This window comes from Gobio gobio (assembly GCF_949357685.1).
Source record: "Gobio gobio genome assembly, chromosome: 25".
NCBI classification, from domain to species: domain Eukaryota; kingdom Metazoa; phylum Chordata; class Actinopteri; order Cypriniformes; family Gobionidae; genus Gobio; species Gobio gobio.
The window spans coordinates 36,266,526-36,292,367 of record NC_137121.1 but is presented as its reverse complement, the minus strand read 5'-3'; the positions used below and the strand labels follow the sequence as shown (position 1 = coordinate 36,292,367).

General features: G+C 41.1%; 1 protein-coding gene across 1 annotated transcript in view; it reads right to left on the bottom strand.

Moving 5' to 3' along the window:
• The window catches only part of mafb (MAF bZIP transcription factor b), a 112,819-nt gene that overhangs the window by 1,915 nt on the left and 85,062 nt on the right, over positions 1–25,842 (bottom strand). The window lies entirely within an intron of this gene.

The window sequence follows — 25,842 nt, the reverse complement described above, 5'->3', positions numbered from 1 at the left end:
TTCTACAACTTTCAAATTAGATTGATTATCTTAAAGTGAAGTGATTTAGATGTGCTCTGTTCTTTTTATTGATTTTGTTGAATAAATTCTTAATCATTACGGACATCACTACTAATAAAGCAGAGACTGTTTTACACTCTACATACATTTGCCGTTTTAAGTGGTGAACAGGATGCATTGTGATAGTGAAAATAGCAAGAGTCTTTTATATTACACCCCAGTAAAAAGGACTTCTCTAGGGATTTAAACCAGGAAAGTCTCCTCTATCGCACGAGTCAGGGGTGAGCGAGTTTCCCCGTAGTGACATAAGCTGAACCCTTCTTCGCCTGTGTGTTTAGTGAGGCTTTGACCATGACCCGGAACAACTCCATAAACAAACCGCCTGTCACACGCATTACTCACTCCAACAGAGTAATTGACACATCAAGAAACCAATCATAAAAGAGACCCGTCCCGCCCTTTCATGCCTGTGCGGCCACTGGAATCAATAACCTGCACCAGCAGACAAGGATAAAAGCAGCGTTTCCACACCAGAAAACCAGACGACATTTCAACACAAATGCAACTCGAGTCACAAATGAAACATGCAAAATATCATCTTGATCTGTTCCCAACATGTGAGAAACCCAGCATGTGATTTGAAGAGCTGATTGTGTAATGCTCAGAGTACATTCTCTCCTGCACAAACAGGGTTGCGTAATGTACATGTAGACAGCGTACCCTTCTCGGTGCAGGTGGCCTATCTGTGTTTGCTCCCACACACACACACACACTCACACACACTCACACATACTGTATAAGGAGACCGTGATGCAATGCAGAGATTGCACACACATGGATCGAGGTACGATACCAAAAGATGGACAAGGTGTTCCCAGAATTCCTTGTACAGCCGAGGGAAAAGAGGTTGTCTGAAAATATGGTACTCATAAACAAACAAGCTTCCTGTACGTTCGAGTTGAGCGTGTGTGGGATTGGAGGTGGGGCGGCACTCTATTTCTGGTTCCACTCAGTCTCTTCCCTGTTCGCGCTCTCTTTCTTGTTCTATCTGTTCTCTCCAGAGAGGTAGAGAGGTCTGGGAGAGGTAGAGGCAGTAAAAGTGTCACCGTGTAATGAATGGGCCCCTGATGGAGGGAGAGAAAGAGAGTTGGGGGGAGGAGGAAGAGGAGAGACTGGTTGTTATTTGTCTGAGATTGAGGGAGGATAGCTAATGATGTGAGGCATGTAAACCTGAAGTGGCACTAAACCATTTGTGTGTGTGTGTGTGTGGGAACCAGTGGGACCGTCCCGGTCCTGGATAACGGGAGATAAAGTGGGAACACAGATGTAGTGTTTCTGGGCCAGCCAGGTGTCACACACTGTATTGTTTGCAAATGTCTGAACACAGATAGGAAAGCTTCCAGAGTCTCAACAAGGGTACCACTCCGCAAGGTCTTTTCCAGGGGCACTGGAACCAGAGGGAGTCTGATTTTATGTATGGGTGACTTTGTTCGCTCACACTAAAGCAAATTTCAAACAGATAAAGGTGCCGGCTTATCCCTACAGTAAGGCAGAAGTCTTATCCCAGTGTCTATCCGCAGATCTACTAGGTCTCTGGAGAGGTTGAAAGGAGATGGACATCAACGCACTGATCTATCGAGGTGACATGTTTTGAGGTTAGCAGTGGCAGTATCATATTCCCTTAAACGCTTGGCCATGATTGACAATCGCCTGACCTACAAAAAGGACACAAACCTTTTCTAAATGCGTCTTAAATGCACCGAGAACAAACAAAACCCAATAACAACATGCACTAAACGATGTTGACAGTGTGCCACAGGTGACGTGGCATCTGAGGTTTCTGCCTCAAGGTCTTCTGGAAAACTGTTGGGCCTGTGATGGCTTCCATCCTCGCTCAAGCCTCTCTACCTTCGGGGGAAGTCTGGGTGGCAATCATTCGGGTTTTATGACCCGTTTCTGCCTTCCCAGCAGAAGGAGCAAATGCTCAGCTGGGTCCAGACAGACGCTGGTGATATTGTTCTCCTCAAGGCATAGATTGGCATGCGACAAAAACAACCTCCAGAGTTGTGCCAAGTCTGGCTCCAATGGATACACTAGTTGTTAAACGGATACGTTTTTGTTTGCCAAACTAGACTATGTAAGATATAGATATTTGGGAACTAGCCATAGGTTGAGAATCTACAAGATAAGGCATATTTGCACCATCAGAGATTGTCCGAGTGTTCAGCTCAGGTCAGAAGTATCTAGATATATAAATAAATAGTCAGGCTAAGATGGGCAGGTTTAGGTTAGTCCCAAAAAGAGCTTATCCTACAAGTCAATGATCAAAATGACTCCTTTAAAGTCAGAGACTTGGGTATTCCAAGCTCTCTTTTCCCAAATCCTAAAGAGACATTATGTGAAAACCTGCAGAAATGATGTCAACTGCTTTACAACCATAGACGTTCTGCCAAGAAGCCCTTTGTGTCTGAGGCACTGGAAGATTCATGAGTGGATGTTTTTCTCGTTTCTTCAACGGAGCCTTATTGATGATTGTATTGGAATCATTAGATAGTTAATCAATGCTTCTGCACTCTAAGGCCAGCCTTGATCCTCGAAACCAAATATGATATACACTAGCTCACCTCAGTACACTCGCCGTTTCCACAAATCTAGCTTGAATCATCTTTATATTTCACAGCAACATACAAATGATACAACTACCAAAAAGTCTCCTATGACATGCACCTTTTTTCCCCTTACATTTACAATAGTAAAAAATGTCCTTAAAACAAACAAATTGTAGATCTGACATGATTATGATAAACATTTAGTACCATGTTATGTATCACCATCTGCTCTCATTGATTACTTTGGTACTTTTCAACCCCTTTACGTACCGACGGCCCCAGGTTACTGTTGTTCAACATTCACTCTTACTTCATCTGGACAAACGGAGTCTCATTAGACAGATTAAAGACTCCAGCTTCAATATTTGACCACTGTTTATTATAGAGATTAAGTTAACGATCTGTCTTTTGTAATATTTTGAATAGAATATCAACACGCATATGAATTCAGTCACGTTCGCTTTTAGTCCAAAAGTGCACATATTTGGAGAAGTTATTCTCACTTGCAAAATATTTAGTCATACAGAATACCATTTCTATTCATTTCCAACTGAATTATGCGATCTGCTGTGTCTCTGTTTAGCATCAGTTATGACTCATCGAGCGCTTACATGATGCAAAGCTGTCAATCATCTTACGCGAGTCAACGTGACCATAACTCCTGCCCTTCTGGATGATGCTGTCCTCTACACTTCCTGGTTCTGAGCTCAAAGAACAAACCAAAGAAACAGTTCTACACGTGAAACAAGAAGCTAATAAAAACACGATTACGACAGTATATGATTTGTGTGTGATTTTCATGTGATTTGGGGTATTTTCATATGAATAAAGAATGTAACAGGAATGTAAAGGCTAAATATAACACATTTCAACAACATTATATGACTAAAATCCACATTAGATCACGATCAGAAGTTATTACAAACACTCAATGGTAGTTTAAAGTGAGTTTTGCGTAAAAGTGTAATATTACTTTTATGTATAGTGGGATGAAAGTGGGCAAGACATGTCAGAATAAAGGCTATTAATGGCTGAATAACAAAAGAATAATGAAGATTAAGTCTCATACCGACTGAGATGTGAAAGGTTCGACGAGTGAGAACAATAGAAACATGAATGGAGCAGTTCTCCACACCCGACATTAGACAACAGACTGCAAATGGGTGTTTACAGGGCAATAACATTTCATCAGCATCTTATCAGCCTTCTCTACAAACTCACATCACATGGTCTAAGAAAATATCATAATATTTTAGAAATATCCTCCTCAGATTTGAAAAGAAGCATGAGCAGACTTGTGACTTCAATTTAATTGCGTTTATAAGTTGTTATACAACATCCACATCATATTTTTATACATTTAACCCTCTGGGGCTCTTTGGTCATTTTTGACCCAAATTTTTAGCTTCATCGGAATTGGTGACTTTATTGCTACTTGGTATATGAACACCCAAAAAAATTGGGGACAGGATTTGAAAAATCTAAGTGATCGAAAAAAAAATAGTCACACTCAGGACCTTCGGGTCAAAAATGACCCCCATAGGAAATTATTATTATGACTTTTTTAAGACTTTTCAAATCCCCATTTTTTTGGGTGTTCATATACAAAGCACCAATAAAGTCACCAAGTTTCAGACCATTCCGATGAAGCTACGATTTTTCAAATGTTTTAATAAAACGCAAGATCCACTATAGTGGTAAAAATGTGCTATTGCGTGATAAAAAGGCTCAATGTGTCCACCGGATGGCAACGATCTCATTGAAAAAATTGCTTTCATGAGGCCTAGGCTTGACTCTAAAATGAAATACAGCTTTAATAAAAAAATAATAATAATAATATATAAATGTATTATATTCAATGGGGAAAAATGGGTCACAATTATTGCATAAATATGAATTAGAATCATAAAATTATCTCAAAACAAAAATATTATTGAACAAAAATATATTTCATTGATTTTACTCAAATCTTTTTTTATCTTAATCCCGCCCTCTGGGTCATTTTTGACCCGAAGGTCCTGAGTGTGACCCATAAATGAAGAACCCCAGAGGGTTAATACATATATTCTTTTTTTTTTTTTTTTTTACGTTTGAGCTTCTATATCTCCATATTAATAACAGTCTGAGTATTGAGTTAATGCGTCTGCCTGTGGTATAACCATCTACGCAGCAAGAACACAAATATCCCCAGATTTCCGAAGCCAAATCTGTAATGTAAAGAAGTTGAGTGTTACTGATATGATGATGTCCAGGACAGGCCAGTGTGGCGATGCAAGACAAAAGGTGACTTTCAGAGGTAAGCGGATCTCCCATTGACCCCCGGTATACGTCTGCATCACTTCCTGTATGTACAGCCCTGGCTGTAACCAAAAGCCTTTCCCTGAACACTCACAATATATCCGCTTAATCTACCCCCATTTACAATGACACACTCAATCTGTATCAAGCAGAGGAAGAGGGCCGTCGTGACATCATGTCCTGTAACAAAGCCATGGTGCCCGCGCCTGCCCTCTGACCGCTCCTCCAGGATGGGTGGCACATCTGTGAAAGCGCAGGCAGCAGGAGAGCTGTGCCACATGCCAGGTGTTTAATATCAGCACTGCGTGGTGCAATTACCCCGCAGAAATGAGCTTTTAATTCCGTTTTATTGGCCCAATATTGCTTCTGGTGTTTAGGTTTTTAAACATTATAATTAGTTTTGAAAAGATTGGTCGACCTCATTCTATTCCACAATACCCCATGGCTTTAAACAATGCTCAGCGGTGGCATGGATGCAGGTTTGTGGAAACGCCTGGGTTGCGGTGAAACACGGTTTTAATAGCGCAGCAGAGCTTTGAGACAGCTGGCTAGAGGAGCACTTATTGGTGAATATGGAGAATTAGCGCTGCTAAAAATATCAAAAGAATACCATTTGAGTGTTTTGGAAACAATTTCACTAACCTACTTATGCAAAATGAATAGAGGGGGAAATGCGCCGAGCGTTTAACTACACAAAATGTGCTTATGCAATAAAATCGTCTATTGCAGGGCTTTAATGCATTTATAGTGTGTGTGTGACTTATTAAAATATTAGATGAAATATTATTTTGTCACAAAACTGCATCTTGATCATTCGAGAGCCCAGTTTAACACAAACACAAACCTCTTAATCCGAGCCGTTTATTAATCCACTGAAATTAATATTGGCTTTAGCGGAATAATTACATCTTATTCTTAAACTTGCACGGGCTTAGTGGGCTGTGAAATGCCAAAGTGTGTAGATATTTTTAATGAATATGATCAATCGTACGGCTCTCGGAGGAACAGATACACTCGATAGAGAGATGCGACCCGGAAAATTTATGATCCACGGCCATCCATAAACTGTCACCTCTCCAGCGCTCAAGATTAGCATGTGATTAAAATGTAGGTCAATATTTATTAAGAGCCGTTATAAAGTCAATGTTGGTTTTATGAAATCCAGTAGCTGACTGCGAGAGAAGTTTATGACTAGATAATGCATTTCTTCAGAGCGCATCTATATACGGTTCAGGAAGTAAATCTGTGTTTTGCACTTTCATGCGATGCTAAGAAAATGAATGCGTCATTTCAAAGCGCAATTACTTCTTTTTTTTTAACCCTTAATCGCCCCTCAAGTAGGGTTTACGTTTGAGTCCCTTGTGCTCAGATAGACCCCAAACATTTACAGAGCGTTTGCATAAGGAAATATACATTTTTTACATGGAAAACTATATATCATTTTTTTTATTTACTTCTCAACTATACATTTATGCTGTGTTTTTGTGGGTATTTGGTAGTTTTTTACCTATTTACTGCACAAATACTTAACTATGTCATAAATTGGCTCATTAAAAATTATTTTTTTATGAAAAAATCACTTGAATGATGATCTTAAATAAATATAAATAGTTTTTGGACATTGCTCTATGTGTTAGGGATAGAATATCGCCATCTGTAGGTTTGTGGAAAAACTTTAGGAATTATAGTTAAAGAGAGAGAGAGAGCAATGACCACATTATCCACTAGAGGTCCAGAGGGAAGTTATGCAGAAGTTAAGCTGCCGTTCATCTTTCTTTTATTTGCCCTTTTCCCTCTCTTTCTCATGATTGTTCCATGTTGCATTTGTGCTCTAGTATTTGTCCTTCATTTATGTATGGATTTTTTTTCAGATTTATGCCAGTTTTGTTGATTTTATTTGCCAGTTTCTATAAAAATGCTCTTTGTTGCAGTCACACACGTGTGTGTTTGTGTGTGTGTGTGTGTGTGTGTACATGTGTGTGCGTGTGTGTATGAGACAGAAAGTTTGTTCCACTTTGTGTTTATGGTCTAGGACCAGATCTTGATATAAATGTAGACATTTTCAGATTTATACTGGATTTAGTTGATTTTTTTAAACAAACAAAGTGAAACAAAAAGCATTTTTTACATTTTCCCATTCATTGCCAAAATCAAAAAATGCTCCAGACACCTGTGTTTGTGTTTGTGTGTTTGTGTGTGTTTGTGTGTGTGTGTGTGTTTGTGTTTGTGTGTTTGTGTGTGTGTGTGTGTGTGTGTGTGTGTGTGTTTGTGTTTGTGTGTTTGTGTGTGTTTGTGTGTGTGTGTGTGTTTGTGTTTGTGTGTGTGTGTGTGTGTGTGTGTGTGTGTGTGTGTTTGTGTGTGTGTTTGTGTTTGTGTGTGTTTGTGTGTGTGTGTGTGTGTGTGTGTGTGTGTGTATGCCAGTTCCATATTGCATTTGTGCTCTAGTATTTGTCCTTCATTTATGTATGAAAATCGTTCAGATTTATGCCAGTTTTGTTGATTTTATTTGCCAATTTCAATAAAAATACTCTCTATTGCAGTCACACACATGTGTGTGTTTGTGTGTGTGTACGTGTGTGTGTATGAGATAGAAAGTTCGTTACACTTTGTGTTTATGCTCTAGGACCAGACCTTGATATAAATGTAGACATTTTCAGATTTATACTGGATTTAGTTAATTTTTTTTGACAAAAAAAGTGAAAAAAAATTTTTTTTTTACACTTTCCCATTCATTTTCAATGTGGGGTCAATCTGACCCCGAGGGACTTAAATGGTACATTTTTTTACACACCTTTAGAACAACCAAATCAAGCCCAGATTGTTTGTGCATGTTTAGAAAGATTATGTAGGAAAAGTCACAGAGTCTCATGGCCCTGAGATGAAGGGAACAGTTTTTAAAAATGGAGGAAAAGTCCAGTGGGGTCAGCTGGAGCCCAAGGGACAATTAAGGGTTAAATAAGACGTTTTGTAGAAGGTTCACGCTGCTCTTTTCCAGTGAATGCCGATTCAAGAATGACTTTCAGCAAATAATATCAGTTTGTTTCTCTTTTTTAGAGTTTTACAGCCACTGATTAAGGGAAATATTCGGCTAAATGGTGTGTTTGAGTGAATTATTCCTTTATAATGAGCAAACTGCTTGCAGGCATAATGAACGAGTACAGTTTTTGTCTCGAGGCCTTTGAGAGAGCTGAATTTGATATCAAAGTCGTTTCTGCCGTCAAAGAAACGCTTCTTAAACGCGCGGAGAGTTTCAACACACCCGAGAAAGCAGATACTAATCTGCCGGGCCCCTTCATGTGTGTGTGTGTGTGTGTGTGTGACATACTTTTACACACTCAACAGGGCAGGGCATGATGAAGTGCGCTAACACTCGCCTGCTATTATAAGACAATAAGATAACAAGTTCTCTTATTCATTCGGGGGAGAATTTCAAGCGGCAGAAATCAGAGTAAAGCACGGCCGCCCGCGCCGGGACATTTTTCCAAATTTATCTCCGCTGTCTCCTGACGTTTCAGTCGAAATACTGCCGGAGAAAAAGCTCTGCTTAGCGCGAGACGAGTTGACCTTGTAAACCTTGACTTATTTTGTTCGCTCTTTGTGCGGAAGGGAGAAAGGGAGGGCGGAGAGACCAGAGGAGAAGTCGTACCTGTCATGCCTTTCAAACAAAAAGAAAAACGAGCGCTCGGCCCCGAGTACAATTATTCCCTGCTGTCTGGAGATTCATCAGAGGCGGGAAAACTGCAGGAAGAGAAATCCAGAGGACCAGAAATGGAGCGAGTGCAGAGAAAGGAAGACGGCCGTGGAGGAGAGATAGAGCGAGCCGGAGAGGAGAGGTAAAACAGGCCAGAAGAAAGAGGATTTGTCAGTGTGCTTTAGTGGAAAGCTCACGGCTAAAGGCTGAGGTGGCAGTAATGAAACATTCATAATCGGCACAGACACGCTTCAACACACTCGCTGACACACTGTTTAAGCACTGCCGCCACTCCAAGGTCACTCACACACACACACTCACACACACACACACCTGAGAACAGTCTCTCACACACACACACACACACACGCCGTTCTCGAGGAGGCGTCAGAGCTTCATCAATACATACATGAACCATCACTTTAACTACTTAGCATCTCTTTATTTCTCATATTTTCCCGTTTAGCATGTAAACGGAGCAGTGTTCAAACACACTTCATAAAAACATAATAAAAAGACACATTTTGTGCTCCGCAGGAAAAGACGTCACACGCTTCAAGTGAAGAGAGAAATGCCATTTAAAGAAGAGGATCTGAAGACATTGATGAGAATGTGATCTTTAACTCAACTCTTTAGACAGATTTTATTTTAATTTTAGTTATTAAAAAGACAAATGCTTTATTTATTATTCTTTAAAATCAATTGTAGTTATTAAAAATGCAAATACTTTTATTTAATTTTTTTATTAACAGTAATTTTAGTTATTAAAATACAAATACTTTTATAAAAAAATTGTATTAACAGTAATTCTAGTTAAAATAAATACTTGTATTACTTTTTTTATAACAAGTAATTTTAGTTATTAAAATAAAAACTTTTATTAAATTATTTTATTAACAGTAATTTTAGTTATTAAAATACAAATACTTTTATAAAAAAATTTATTAACAGTAATTCTAGTTAAAATAAATACTTGTATTAGTATTTATTTTAATAACTAAAATTACTGTTAATAATTTTTTTTTTACATTTTTTTATTAATAGTAATTTTAGTTATTAAAATAAATACTTTTATTACTTTTTTATTAACAGTAATTTTAGTTATTAAAATAAATATTTGTATTACTTTTTTATTAACAGTAATTTTAGTTATTAAAATAAATACTTTTATTAAATTATTTTATTAACAGTAATTTTAGTTATTAAAATACAAATACTTTATTTATTTCAAAATCCAGTTAGCATATTTGGAAGGGTTTTGATTTCAAATTACAATATAATAATAACAATTTACACACACACACACACACACACACACACACACACACACACACACACACACACACACACACACACACACACACGGTCAATTTCTATTTGAAATAAATGCTGTTTTGTTTGACTTTTTATTAACGAATCCTGAAAAAGTATCGGTTTCTAAAAACAATATTAAGCAGCACAACGGTTTCCACCATCGATAATACATCATGTGACACTGAAGACCGGCTGATGAAAATTCAGCTTTCATCACAGGAATAAATCATATTTTAAAGTATATTAAAACAGAAAACCATTATTTTAAATATTAATAATATTACAGTATTTTTTTCTGTATATTTGATCAAATAAATGCAGGTTTGATGAGCAGAAGAGACTTCTTTCAAAAACATTAAAAATAGTAAAAACTTTTGACCGGTACTCTGTGTGTGTGTGTGTGTGTGTGTGTGTGTGTGTGTGTGTGTGTGTGTGTGTGTGTGTGTGTGTGTGTGTGTGTGTGTTATACATGTATTGTTATAAGTTGAATGATTGTCCTTGAGGCAGAAGTCGAGGTATCTGACGAATTGTATATCGTAATCAAACCTGAAGACGTCCACGATCTACTTCTCCTGCGAACCGTAGCGATGACGATCTTTAATGTCATGTAATAATGTTAAATGACTGCCAGATTATATCACGTGTCTCTCATGAGTCGTGAAAAACAGTTCGACCAATCAAATTGTAGTTTCCGTTTCAATTTTGGCTTCCAAAGATGATAAAAGCGCGATAAAATGATCATTGTGTCGCACAGCAGTTCCTTTCCTTTAAAGCGGTGTGCTTTCACCCCTCCTCAAAAGCCTATATTTAACATCCAGAGCCGTCAAACTTTGTTAAAATCTGATCCGCACATGGTTTCAGTCGCATATAAACGCTCAAATTTACACAACAACATGTTGAAATGTCGGTCCTGGCGAGTATGTACAGTCAGTTGTGTTATGTTGGGACAGAAATGGGATGCGTGTCATTATATTAGATCTGTGCATTCGCTCTTAAAGCCTAACGCAAATAATGTCATTAATGTTCAACAAAAGACAGAATCCCCCTGGACTGACACCTTCAGTAGTGTGTGTGTGTGTGTGCGTGTGTGTGTGTGTGTGTGTGTGTGTTTTACAGTAAACTCAGGGTTTAATGCGATACTAAATACATTGAGTCTGCACATTCTCAAAATGGGGAAGATCGCGATTGGTGGATCTTCAGCGTTTGTTGTAAGATTGTAATGAAATGCTATTAAAGTGCAGAATATTGCTCTGTCGGTCACCTGCCTCTCATTAGATCTGGTGTTAGGAGCCGCCATCTTCTGTCTTCAAGCTCATTTTTCTCTCTTTATACGTTTCTCCAGTGTTCCAATCAATATCTATCAAAGGTATTACATAAATAGATTTGTCACCGCACGCAGAGAGGCAGCCGTTTAATAGCTGAGGGTGAGCAAACACAGAATTATTCTTTTAAAGCCATCTTTGACATTTACAGTTGCATTTTGAAACCGAGGCCACATCTGTTGTTTTATCTGCTCTAGTGAGGAGAGTCTCAGTACACCCAAGAAAACACATATTACATAGAAATATGAATTTGCCACCAACATATAGTGCTGCAGCATTTCAAAAGAAGACAAAAATCATCATTTGCCCAACAAACCTTTATATCTTTCAATTTCTACACACTTTTCCATACGATGAATGCTGACTGGACTCAATATAACCGCTCAAATCAGGCTTTGAATATACAGGAGTGTGAATTTCACACAAAGCTGAGTTTAGAAGACTTTGAATTTTGCTCATGACCACATTCAATCATAGTTTTATGCACTTTGTTGTGGCTTTTGGAGCCGTTGGTTGTGTGAATGAGTGCAGTGTGAACATTCTGCTAAACGTCTCGCACAGCTTGTTAAAGCCAGATGAATGAACCGCATCCGGATAATTAAGCGTTCTCTCACCCTCTCAATCTGTTATCAAGCCGCGGTCGAGGAGAGTTTCCTCTAGTATTTAATGATGTCTGTGAAGAAGTTTGAGCCGTTAAACACTCGGCGTGTTTGCGTTCGGTCCTGAGGCTTTGAAACGCCCCTCAGCGGGAGCTCTTAACTACAGAAAACAACCCAAACAAGACTTAACACGAGCCACAGAATCAGCGATACAGCGTCTGTACCACCAGTGAAGCTTCTATTCCATCTCCTGTATATGAGCAATCATAATCACAGCTGCTGTAATACACTAAAGGCAGTGCTTTGATATAACGGACAACACAATATTATGTTAATAAAATTACAAATATGCTAATAATATAATAGAATTTATTTTTAAAGGAATGTGCAGTAATGTCAATAAATATTTGATATGCCAAGTTATTTACAGCTGCCAACGGATTATGGATTACTAAAATGAAATACTTGTCATTTAGATTATATTACATTTTAAGACACTCATAATCAGACTACAGTTGCTTTTTATTGATCACATGATTACTTAATATTCACAAAATGTCAGTAAATGATTCACATTTCCACAATTCCTCTCACTTTTAACATTCTTCCTCATTTTATCTTTTAAATATTTCTTTCTTAAAAAGCCTATTGATCAAATATGTACGGAAAGTCTTCATAAACAAGTAAAATATTTTTTTTCAGTGTTTTATTTTGCTTATTTTATTTTTCAATATTTTATTTTAATTTAGCCTGTTTAAATTTTTATTTTTCCACTAATTTACGAACCCCCTGAGAAAGCCTGACGCTTCACGTTATTTATGATAATAACAAAGAGAGGAATACATTTTCTTTTATATTAATATGCTACATGAATATTCTATTCAAATCAATGTGATAAACGAGTTAGGTCAAAAGTAATCTAAAAGTAATCCGATTACATTACCTAAAATGTGTAATGTAATGGATTACATTACAAACTACATTTTTAATCATGTAATTTGTATTCAGTGATGGATTACAGTTTGTAAGCATTTAATCAGCACTGATGACTAATAATTTGCGATATCAATAGTGAATATTGCATATTTATGATGTCTTTGAATCGTGGCTCATCCAATCCGACTGTTTAAACTGAACAAAAATATGCAATAAATTTGGTGTTTGTGATAAATTTGATGGAAAAATACATTGTTTACCAACCCATTGTATGGTTTGTTAGGACAGGACAATATTTGACCATCTGGAATCTGAGGGTGCAAAAAAATCAAAGTATTAAATATTGAGAAAATCTCCTTTAAAGTTGTCCAAATGAAGTCCTTAGCAATGCAGATTACCACTAATAATACATTTCTGATATATTTACGGTAGGAAATTTACAAAAATGGAACAAGATCTTAATATCCTAATGATTTTTGGCATAAAATGTATAATTTTGACCCATCTGATGTATTGTTGGCTATTGCCACAGATATCCCCGTGAGACGCACGACTGGTGTTGTGCTCCAGGGTCACAATTTTAATCAGTTTCCTCACTTTTTTAGTCCACATAACTTTTTCAATTCCTCATGGAATCAATGTGATAAATGAGTTAGGTAATTTGGATTACATTACAAACTACAATTTTAATCATGTAATTTGTATTCAGTAACGGATTACATTTTGTAAGCATTTCATCAGCACTGATCATTTGCGATATCAATAGTGAATATTTCATATTTATGATGTTTTTGAATCGTGGCTCATCCAATCCGACTGAATAAACTGAACAAAAATATGCGATAAATTTGGTGATACATTTTACGCAAAAATACATGTTGTGCGTTTTGTTTGGATTTGTTTCCCAACCCATTGCCTTAAAATTAAGTTAATAAACCATGCGTAATTTAAAAAATGACGCTGCGTGAACTTGACAATTCCACAAAACTTACTTTTTTTCAATCCCACATGGTTTATTTACTTCATAATTATGACCCTGGACCACAAACATGTTTTTTTTTTTTTTATTGAGATGCATAGATCATCTGAAAGATTAATAAATAATCTCTCCATTGATATATGGTTTGTTAGGACGGGACAATATTTGAAAATCTAGAATCTGAGGGTGCAAAAAAATCTAAATATTGAGAAAATCTCCTTTAAAGTTGTCCAAATGAAGTCCTTAGCAATGCATATTACCACTAATAATACATTTCTGATATATTTACGGTTGGAAATTTACAAAATTGGAACAAGATCTTAATATCCTAATGATTTTTGGCATAATATGGATAATTTTGACCCATCTGATGTATTGTTGGCTATTGCCACAGATATCCCCGTGAGACGCACGACTGGTGTTGTGCTCCAGGGTCACAATTTAATGAGTTTCCTCACTATTTTAGTCCACATAACTTAAAATTATTAAGTCGACTGATCTCTTTTTACTGTGTAGCTGCTGAAGCCGAGCCGAAACGTTGCCCTCAAGCCTCTCATACTTCCACAATCTGCTGTCTTTCAGAGCCCAACCGGAATCTGATCCATAAACTAAAAGTTTCTCAGCCAAGCTTCAAAAGTTACAAAATCAGTGTTTCTTCTTCTTCCGAGTAGCACGCACAGATGAATCTTGCACAATAAGTCGAGTGGATTGGTGTATATTTCGTTAAATATTCACCAAACGCAGTCCATGAATGATGCATCCACCCGGGCTACAGAGCACTGGTCATCTCAAGCTTTTGATATATAATTCATCCCAAACACATTCCACTAATAAGCCGTGTGATCATTCTGTTGACGGCGCGCTACAGTAAGTGTATTAATGTGGATGCAAACAGTGGACATCAGCGTTTCTGTGAGTTGTGTTCCAAACATACAGCGAGCTCGCCGTCTACCACACGCCGCTTTGGAAAACTCCCGGCAAACACATCGCAAGGTTCAAGCAAACTCATCAGCTATTGTCTATAACAGTAGGGCCGCCTGGGCGACAACAATGGGATCCATATGTTGACGAGTTTCTGAGCCATATGTGATGAAGAAAAAAAGAAAACTGAAAGACGGAGGAAGCGGCAGGCGTGGCGAGAGGAATCTGTCTGTCCAGAAGGCGAGTGTTTGCGAGGCGCTGGCGAGCTGCGGGAGGGACGGGCGGACGGAGAGGAGGTGGGGGTCTTTCCGAGCGTCTGCTATCCCGGGGAATGCAAACGAGCCAATCTGCTCCACTCCGCACCGGAGACGATGAAGAAAGCGGAGCGCGCGCGGAGGGATTGTCAGGTGGAGACGGCACTCACACAAACGGCTACCTAATGACTCGATTTATTCAAATGCCGCCCAGTTCCTCCTAATGGCGTCTTCCAGCTGCATTCGCTCGCTCCCGCTCTCCCAGCCTGAGTGAATGTGGCGTTTAAGGGCCCTAATCCCTCCGAGGGGCCCTCATCTCGACACCGCTACCCACGGGAGCCCGAGTGTTGCTCAAGCATCTGATCAGCTTCAGAAACAGCTGCCCGATCCGCAGAGCAAACACACACTTCACACCTCACAACATTCATCATCACATTACTCATAATATTATAATAATGACTGAATGCTTCAAGAGTGTGGCTATGGAATATTTTGTTGTGTGTAAAAGGCACAATTTCTTGAAATACTAACTAAATGATTCGAATTCTTATATTATTGCTACGTTATATAATCTGTGAAAGGCGCTATATATAAACTTGACATGAGTGCGGTCAAAGCGATTAATCACATCCAAAAGAAAAGTTTGTGTTTACATAATACGTGTGTAATTATATATATATATATATATATATATATATATATATATATATATATATATATATATATATATATATATATATATATATATATATATATATACACACACACACACACACACACACACACACACACACACACACACACACACACACACACACACACACACACACACACACACACACACACACACACACACACACACACACACACACACACACACACACACACACACACACACACTACCCCTAAACCTACCCATCACACACACACACACACACACACACACACACACACACACACACACACACACACACACACACACACACACACACACACACACACTACCCCTAAACCTACCCATCACATGCACACACACACACACACACACACACACACACGTACACACGAACACACGCACACACACTACCCCTAAACCTACCCATCTCACACACACACACACACACACACACACACACACACACACACACACGTACACACGAACACACGCACACACACACACACACTACCCCTAAACCTACCAGTCACAGGAAACATTCTGCATTTTTACATTTTTAATAAAACATTGTTTAGTATGTTTTTAAAGCTATTTTAATTATGAGGACATATGAAATGTCCTCATAAACCGCGTTTACGTTGTACTACCAGTGTCATTATACAAATGGGTGTCCTCATAAATCACATAAACAAGTACACACACACACACACTCTCACACTCACATATATATATATACACTGATCAGGCAAAAAAAAATGGGCAAGCGTAAGGATTTGAGCGAGTTTGACAAGGGCCAGATTGTGACGGCTAGACGACTGGGTCAGAGCATCTCCAAAACTGCAGCTCTTGTGGGGTGTTCCCGGTCTGCAGTGGTCAGTCTCTATCAAAAGTGCTCAATGAAGGACCAGTGGAGAACCGGCCACAGGGTCATGAAGGACCAGTGGAGAACCGGCCACAGGGTCATGAAGGACCAGTGGAGAACCGGCCACAGGGTCATGAAGGACCAGTGGAGAACCGGCCACAGGGTCATGGAGGACCAGTGGAGAACCGGCCACAGGGCCATGAAGGACCAGTGGAGAACCGGCCACAGGGTCATGAAGGACCAGTGGAGAACCGGCCACAGGGTCATGAAGGACCAGTGGAGAACCGGCCACAGGGTCATGGAGGACCAGTGGAGAACCGGCCACAGGGTCATGAAGGACCAGTGGAGAACCGGCCACAGGGTCATGAAGGACCAGTGGAGAACCGGCCACAGGGTCATGAAGGACCAGTGGAGAACCGGCCACAGGGTCATGAAGGACCAGTGGAGAACCGGCCACAGGGTCATGGAGGACCAGTGGAGAACCGGCCACAGGGTCATGAAGGACCAGTGGAGAACCGGCCACAGGGTCATGAAGGACCAGTGGAGAACCGGCCACAGGGTCATGGAGGACCAGTGGAGAACCGGCCACAGGGTCATGAAGGACCAGTGGAGAACCGGCCACAGGGTCATGAAGGACCAGTGGAGAACCGGCCACAGGGTCATGAAGGACCAGTGGAGAACCGGCCACAGGGTCATGGGCGGCCGAGGCTCATTGATGCCCGTGTGGTCGATCAAACAGACGAGCTACTGGAGCTCAAACTGCTCAAGAAGTTAATGCTGGTTCTGATAGAAAGGGGTCAGAATACACAGGGCATTGTGGGAAACCTGTACTCCACTGAGTACGATCTGTATGTCGCAGTTTCACGGGTGTGACCGTTTGCTCCTGTTTGCCAAAACATTGACAAAACCGTAAACACTCGATGTTTGTCTTGAAAGCGCTGATCCGTGATGGCAGATCTTCCCGTCCGATAGGAAATAAAGGCGTGACATGAGCACTTGTGCAACACAGAGAGGGAAACACGATTGAGATCGGGAGATCTTCTACATGAGATAATCTAATTCCCCATAATCCCTGGGCAAATATGACTTCAGCTAATCTCCGCATCAATATTTGGCTTTGGTTTTTAATTATCACATCAAACAGAGTGAGCGCGAGCACAGTGAGCGGGACGGCTAAGCCGCAGAGCACCCCAGTGTTGTCCTGTTTGTGTTGTGTTGACACAGAGAGACACGGGTCGCTGACCCAACCCCAGACGCTCTGCTGGACGTCCCGACTCACAGAACTTCCGCTTCGCCGGACACAGAGAAAGTTCCCGGACTCCAGCTCCGTGATTTACATGGCCGTGGGATTTATAGCGCTTGGAAAGAGCATAATAACACTTGCAAACATCATAATCATCTGGAGAAATAGAGAAAAAAACCTCTGCCTTTGTTATCTCACAATTACCATTGTGTACTTTATTGCATAATGGGCCTCAGCAGGGCAGTTAATGGTATTACTGGCAGAAGACCAGCGCTCGGCTTGTAAATAAACATAATGGCACTTTTTAATAAATTACTTCACCTCGACACAACAATAATTTAATCCCCCTTATGAAAGAGGGACAGGTTGACAATGCTGGATTTATGATGTTATAGATTAGTCATCATCATTACTCTTGGATCTGTAATATATTTCTCAGATGAATTTGCTAATGTGCCGTCGCTGGCTAAAATGAATATTGGCCGGCCAGCGCGCTCTTAAAACGCTGGACGGCGTTCAGCAGAGAGACAGCCATCATACGCTCACAGCGACCGCAGTTACTGCCGCTGATTTAGGTGAATACTCAACGCTGGTCAGAGACGCTGGTCTGAGACGCTGGTCTGAGATGCTGGTCAGAGACGCTGGTCTGAGACGCTGGTCTGAGACGCTGGTCAGAGACGCTGGTCTGAGATGCTGGTCAGAGACGCTGGTCTGAGACGCTGGTCAGAGACGCTGGTCAGAGACGCTGGTCAGAGACGCTGGTCTGAGATGCTGGTCTGAGACGCTGGTCAGAGACGCTGGTCTGAGACGCTGGTCAGAGACGCTGGTCAGAGACGCTGGTCAGAGACGCTGGTCAGAGACACTGGTCTGTCTCTGATTTATATATATATATATATATATATATATATATATATATATATATATATATATATATATATATATATATATATATATATATATATATATATATATATATATATACACATACAGTGAGGAAAATAAGTATTTGAACACCTGTCCATCAGCTAGAATTCTGACCCTCAAGACCTGTTAGTCTGCCTTTAAAATGTCCACCTCCACTCCATTTATTATCCAAAATTAGATGAGGACCTGTTTGAGGTCGTTAGCTGCATAAAGACACCTGTCCACCTCATACAATCAGTAAGAATCCAACTACTAACATGGCCAAGACCAAAGAGCTGTCCAAAGACACTAGAGACAAAATTGTACACCTCCACAAGGCTGGAAAGTGCTACGGGGAAATTGCCAAGCAGCTTGGTGAAAAAAGGTCCACTGTTGGAGCAATCATTAGAAAATGGAAGAAGCTAAACATGACTGTCAATGTCTCTCGGACTGGGGCTCCATGCAAGATCTCACCTCGTGGGGTCTCAATGATCCTAAGAAAGGTGAGAAATCAGCCCAGAACTACAGGAGGAGCTCGTCAATGACCTGAAAAGAGCTGGACCACCGTTTCCAAGGTTACTGTTGGTAATACACTAAGACGTCATGGTTTGAAATCATGCATGGCACGGAAGGTTCCCCTGCTTAAACCAGCACATGTCCAGGCCCGTCTTAAGTTTGCCAATGACCATTTGGATGATCCAGAGGAGTCATGGGAGAAAGTCATGTGGTCAGATGAGACCAAAATAGAACTTTTTGCTCATAATTCCACTAAACGTGTTTGGAGGAAGAAGAATGATGAGTACCATCCCAACTGTGAAGCATGGGGGTGGCAGCATCATGCTGTGGGGGGGTTTTCTGCACATGGGACAGGGCGACTGCACTGTATTAAGGAGAGGATGACCGGGGCCATGTATTGTGAGATTTTGTGACCTCCTTCCCTCAGTTAGAGCATTGAAGATGGGTCGAGGCTGGGTCAATGACCCGAAGCACACAGCCAGGAGAACCAAGGAGTGGCTCTGTAAGAAGCAGATCAAGGTTCTGGCGTGGCCTAGCCCGTCTCCAGACCTAAACCCAATAGAGAATCTGTGGAGGAGCTCAAACTCAGGCCAGAAACCTGACTGATCTAGAGAAGATCTGTGTGGAGGAGTGGGCCAGAATCCCTCCTGCAGTGCAAACCTGCTGAAAAACTACAGGAAACGTTTGACCTCTGGAATTGCAAACAAAGGCTACTGTACCAAATATTAACATTGATTTTCTCAGGTGTTCAAATACTTATTTGCAGCTGTATCATACAAATAAATAGTTAAAAAATCATACATTGTGATTTCTGGATTTTTTTTTTTAGATTATGTCTCTCACAGTGGACATGCACCTACGATGACAATTTCAGACCCTCCATGATTTCTATGTGGGAGAACTTGCACAATAGCAGGGTGTTCAATATATATAAATATATATTTTTTTATTTGAAATATAATCTTTTGTAACATTATAAATGTCTTTGCTGTCAGTTTTGATCTCCCTGCTGAATAAAAGCTTCTTTAGAACACGTTTGACCGGTCCATGTGTTGTGTTGTGTTGTGTTGTGTTGTGTTGTGTTGTGTTGTGTTGTGTTGTGTTGTGTTGTGTTGTGTTGTGTTGTGTTGTGTTGTGTTGTGTTGTGTTGTGTTGTGTTGTGTTGTGTTGTGTTGTGTTGTGTTGTGTTGTGTTGTGTTGTGTGTGCATCTGTAACGTTCAAGGTTCAATTATTGAGGAATGCGTGAAATGCTGTGTGATATAATTCTGCTGTGTGTGTGTGTGTGTGTGTGTGAAGGGCAGCTTTTCTAATGACTTGATATGGAAGTGAACATTGATATCGACTTCTGACTGATGGCACGTCAGCAAAATTTCATGGCGTGGAAACACTGCATTTTTTTTTTTGCAAATGTGTTAACGTATGGATGAACTAAATATAGGCGCACGTTTGACGCTGGCGGATCGGGTTTCATCCCGCTCTCACACACACACACACACACACACACACACACACACACACACACACACACACACACACACACACACACACACACACACACACACACACACACACACACACACACACACACACACACACACACACACACACACACACACACACACGCCCTGAAGGATAAAGGTGACCTGATGGCTTTGATTTCAGCAGATTGATTGAACCAGGAAGAGAGACGGAGACGGCGAGAGGTCAGCACTCCCAGACCTGCCCAGACCTGCCGACTACTACCTAGTGCACTTCAGACCGTCTGCGGCGATACAACACACACAGCAGACCTGCGACTACTACCTAGTGCACTTCAGACCGTCTGCGGCGATACAACACACACAGCAGACCTGCGACTACTACCTAGTGCACTTCAGACCTTCTGCGGCGATACAACACACACAGCAGACCTGCGACTACTACCTAGTGCACTTCAGACCGTCTGCACCAACACACACACACACACATACCTGCTGACTACTACCTAGTGCACTTCAGACCGTCTGCGGCGACACATCACACACACACACCTGCTGACTACTACCTAGTGCACTTCAGACCGTCTGCACCAACACACACACAACACACACACCTGCTGACTACTACCTAGTGCACTTCAGACCGTCTGCGGCGACACATCACACACACACACACACTGACTACTACCTAGTGCACTTCAGACCTGGACCTGATTGGCTTCTTCAGTTGTTTGATTCAGATTCGTCTCATTATGGAAGTCAAAGCATTGCTGATTGCACTGATATAATAGCAGCTCTCAAAGATGAATATATGAACACATGACTCCACATCACTCGGTCACATGACTACACATCACTTCCTGTTTGTGTTCTGACTGATCAACACGACTCTGCTGGTGTCTAATTACCCATGATTCTCTCGCTCAATTAAATCATTAATGAAAGCATGGAAACAAACAAGCCTCTCTCACTTTGAAATCAGACTAGGAAAAACCATCACACTGATATTTAATTGGTTGATTTATGAATCATTATTTTCCGCTTGTATTTTTTAACACATGTTGTTTGTGCAGTCCACTGAACTTGGTAAATATGAGATTCAAAGCTAGAACTACAGACACATGTTTCTGTTGATGAGGACTGACATCACGGCTGCGTCTGATTGGCTGATGAACAGAATCCCCTTCAGCGATCAGCCTGAGCTTTAAGAGCCTGTGTAAGAGTGTGTCCCTCACACTGACCTCCACTTAAACACCAGCCCATTAAAGTGTGTGTGCGCATGTGTGTAAGTCAGTGTTTGTGTGTGAGTGTGTGTATGAGTGTGCGTGCGTGCACGTGTGAGAGTGTGTGTGTGCGTATGTGCAACGCGAGTGTGCGTGTGTGAGAGTATGTGTGTGTGTGTGTGTGTGTGTATGTGCAACGCGAGTGTGCGTGTGTGAGAGTATGTGTGCGTGTGTGAGAGTGTGTGTGTGTGTGTGTGTGTGTGCGTGAGAGCGGGCGTGTGTGTGTGTGCGTGAGAGCGGGCGTGTCCGTGTGTAAGTGCGTGCATGCGTGTTTGTGTCCTTGCGTGCGTGTGTGCACATGTGACCGTGTGTATGTCTGTGTGTGTGTGTAAATATGTGTGAGTGAGAGTGTGATTGTGTGTGAGAGAGTGTTTGCATGCAAGAGTGGGTGTGTCCGTGTGTGTGTCTGTGTGCGCGTGTAAGTGTGTGCGTGTGTCCATGTGTGTGTGTGCACATGAGAGTGTGTGTCTGTGTGTGTGAGAGAGAGTTTGTGTGAGTGTGCACGCCAGAGTTGGCGTGTCCGTGTGTGTGCTTGAGTGTGTCCATGCGTGTGTGTGCACATGAGAGTGTGTATGTCTGTGTGTGTGTGTGTGTGTGCGCGAGTGTGTGCGTGTGTAAGTGTGTGCGTGTCCATGTGTGTGTGTGCACATGAGTGTGTGTGTGTGTGTGTGAGAGTTTGTGTGAGTGACAGTGTGACTGTGTGTGTCCATGTGTATGTGCGTGAGTGTGTCCATGCGTGTGTAGGCACATGTGAGTGTGTATGTCTGTGTGTGTGTGCGCGAGTGTGAGAGAGAGTGAGTGTGTGAGTGTGTGAGTTTGTGTGAGTGTGTGTGTGAGTGTGCACGCAAGAGTGGGCGCGTCCGTGTGTATGTGTGTCCATGCATGTGGGTGCACATGTGAGAGTGTGTCTGTGTGTGTGTGAGAGATTTTTGTGTGAGTGACAGTGTGTGTAAGTGAGTGTATATGTCTGTGTGTGTGCAAGTGTGTGTGTGTGTGTGTGTGTGTGTGTGTGTGAGTTTGTGTGAGTGACAGTGTGACTGTGTATGTGCGTGTGTCCATGCGTGTGTATGCACGTGTGTGTATGTCTGTGTGTGTGCGAGTGTGTGTGTGTGAGAGTTTGTGTGAGTGACAGTGTGTGTAAGTGAGAGTGAGTGAGTGTGTGTGTGTTTGTGCGCGCATGTGTGAGAGTGTGTGTGAGTGTGAGAGTGTGTGTGCGTGAGTGAGTGAGTGTGTGTGCGCGTGTGTGTGTGTGTACACATGTGTGTGTGTGTGTGTCAGAGTAAAGTCAGCGATCAGACGGGTGAATGAATCTGGTCTCCGCGAGCAACGCTTTACTGCACGTCTGAACGGCTCATCTCAGTCACTGCAGCTCACACTCAGATCTGATGAAGTCTGGGGTGAACACACCACCAAATCTAACACAGGGACCCTCCGTCCTGTACACACACACACACTCACACACACTGTGTCCATATCCTGTGCTAGCATGAGTTCCACCAATCACACAGAGACTCATGAGCTTTGACGTCACAGCTAAACTTTGCATTTCTTTGTTGTGGCTGGCAGAATATCATAATCATAAGTATATTTGTCTGATTGCTGATGTGTTAATGTAATGCGGTGAGGTGTGGCGTGTTTATGATACTACACTCGTTCACATGCAGGGCGCATATTTACTACGAGTCGTCGGGATTACGCTCTCATTTTACGTGTTAGATTATAATTGCATTCGCAGGAATTCATCACTTTTTATGTCTTACATGTGAATATAACAAGTTATGAATAATATTATGAATTATAGATGGCAAAAATCAGGGAATTATGAGTAACCACTTAACTGAAGCACACATGAAGACATGCTTGAGGAAAAAAGCTTATGAATACTGAGTTTGTTCTGGGCAGTGCGAGGAAAGGAAATATAAAGAAGTGAAGAGTGATGGGTGGAAATAAAGAAAACTACAGAAACACACACAAACAATAAATCAGCATCACACACTCCTGCTGTAAGAACACCCACACACACCTCTCCTCCACTGTTGTGTGTGTGTGTGTGTGTGTGAATCATGCTGACATCAGCGTCGGGGTAAGTTGTGCCGCAGTCGCGTGCTGGAGTCCTTCAGCGAGACAGACGGAGAGAGAGAGAGAGAGAGAGAGAGAGACAGGAACAGGAAGCCCGAGTGAGCGAGGGAGATGATCGCTTCGACCGGGGATAACCGATTCCCGTTTCATCATCCCATGACATTCCGTGACATTTAGAAAGCCATTAGCGGCCGCGGGTCCCGCGCATCAGACGCCCGTCCGGCCGCCGCGGATCATCCTGTGTGTGTGTGTGTGTGTGTGGAGGCACACAGGCCGTCTGATGGCGCTGTACTGGGATATGACCACCACACAAGCTCCACGCTGGAACAACAAGCCTGCTGATGGCAGAGTGTGTGTGCTAAAGGTAGACCTGAGAGATGAACGGATGCATGCAGGGGCGCCACTAGCAATTTTTGGCCCTATGATAGAATATGATGTTGGGCCCCTACCGCACCAACCCAGCTATCCCAAATCTTTGTCTGCAATTTAATAAAACTGACCAATTAAGCTCTGCTCGCTCAACCCAGAATGCCCCAATTGGCTGATGAAACATTGATTAAAATTAAGATAAAATTTATACAAAACAAAATGTATTTTAAAGAAAGGCTTTCTACAAAACAAAACTTAACAAAGTGCTCAAAAGTGGTCTGACCCACTCCATGTCTCCTGGCATTGCACATCGTATGATGTGTCCTTTCTCACTTCTCTTTCATAATCAACATAGATAGACATAAAAAAAATAACATAATATTTAAACATAAATATAAAACTAAATACCTTTTCTTAATGGCTATAAGAAGTATAGAAGTATAGCAGCCTACAGTTCAGAGAAATGTCATGTCGGAGGGGGATTTGAGCAAATGTCGTTTTACCCGTGAGCGGTTTTGCTGGATTTTGCCAGAAATAAGCCATATTTTTATTATATTTGTAACTCTTTGGTAGATTATACATTTATAATTTCTATTATATTACTACTAGTACTGTTACTACTAATAAAACCAATCTCTGGGGGGCCCAAAAGTGCATGGGCCCTTAGAATCGTCCTCACTTCTCCCCTTAGCAGCGCCCCTGGATGAAGGCTCACTCCTCCTCTCCGTGAATCAGGGAAAGTCCCGACACGGTGACGAAGCGCTGGAGTGTGAGCATCTGCTCCTCTCACACAGACTGAGCTCTTCTGCTGACCAGCTTCTCTTCTCTTCTGGGTCTCTGCTTCTGCTCTTCTGCTGGGCCGGACACATGTGCGCTGATGTCCCAGTACCAACACTCCAGTACTCGGTACCAATACCATACAAATTGTACGGTATCTTTGTTAGACGTAACCTGTACTTACTACAGTAATCACAGTATTACACATAATTCCGTTACACACCCCCCCCCCCCCCCCCCCCTTTTTGAGAATACACATTAAAATGTACTATTCAAACTTAAAGGGCTATAATTCAAGAATGCTTTGGAATATAGACCTAAGTTTGGTCTCATTTTAAAGACGACAATAACCTCTGCAGATTATTACTGAAGTGAAAGCAATTCAAAATATGAAAGTATGAAAAAGTTAAAATTTACTGTAAATGAAAAATGCTGTAGTAAATATTTTTTATTTCATATAAAATATATATTTTACAAAAAAAATTGTACTCTAAAATTACTATAAAATCAAAGCCATATGTCTAACCAAGTTAGTGAAGTTAATATCACAAAAATTGAAGTTCCCATGAGATTTTGTTTAGGCGCAATACCAAAAATTACATTCTTTCCTGTACATTTCTGTCCAAATATCACTTCCATCACAAAACAGTCACCAAATATGGAACCCTGAGACTCAGACCTTTCCGGCAATATGTGTTTTGTCAAGATTGGAAAAGATTTTGAATATAAAGT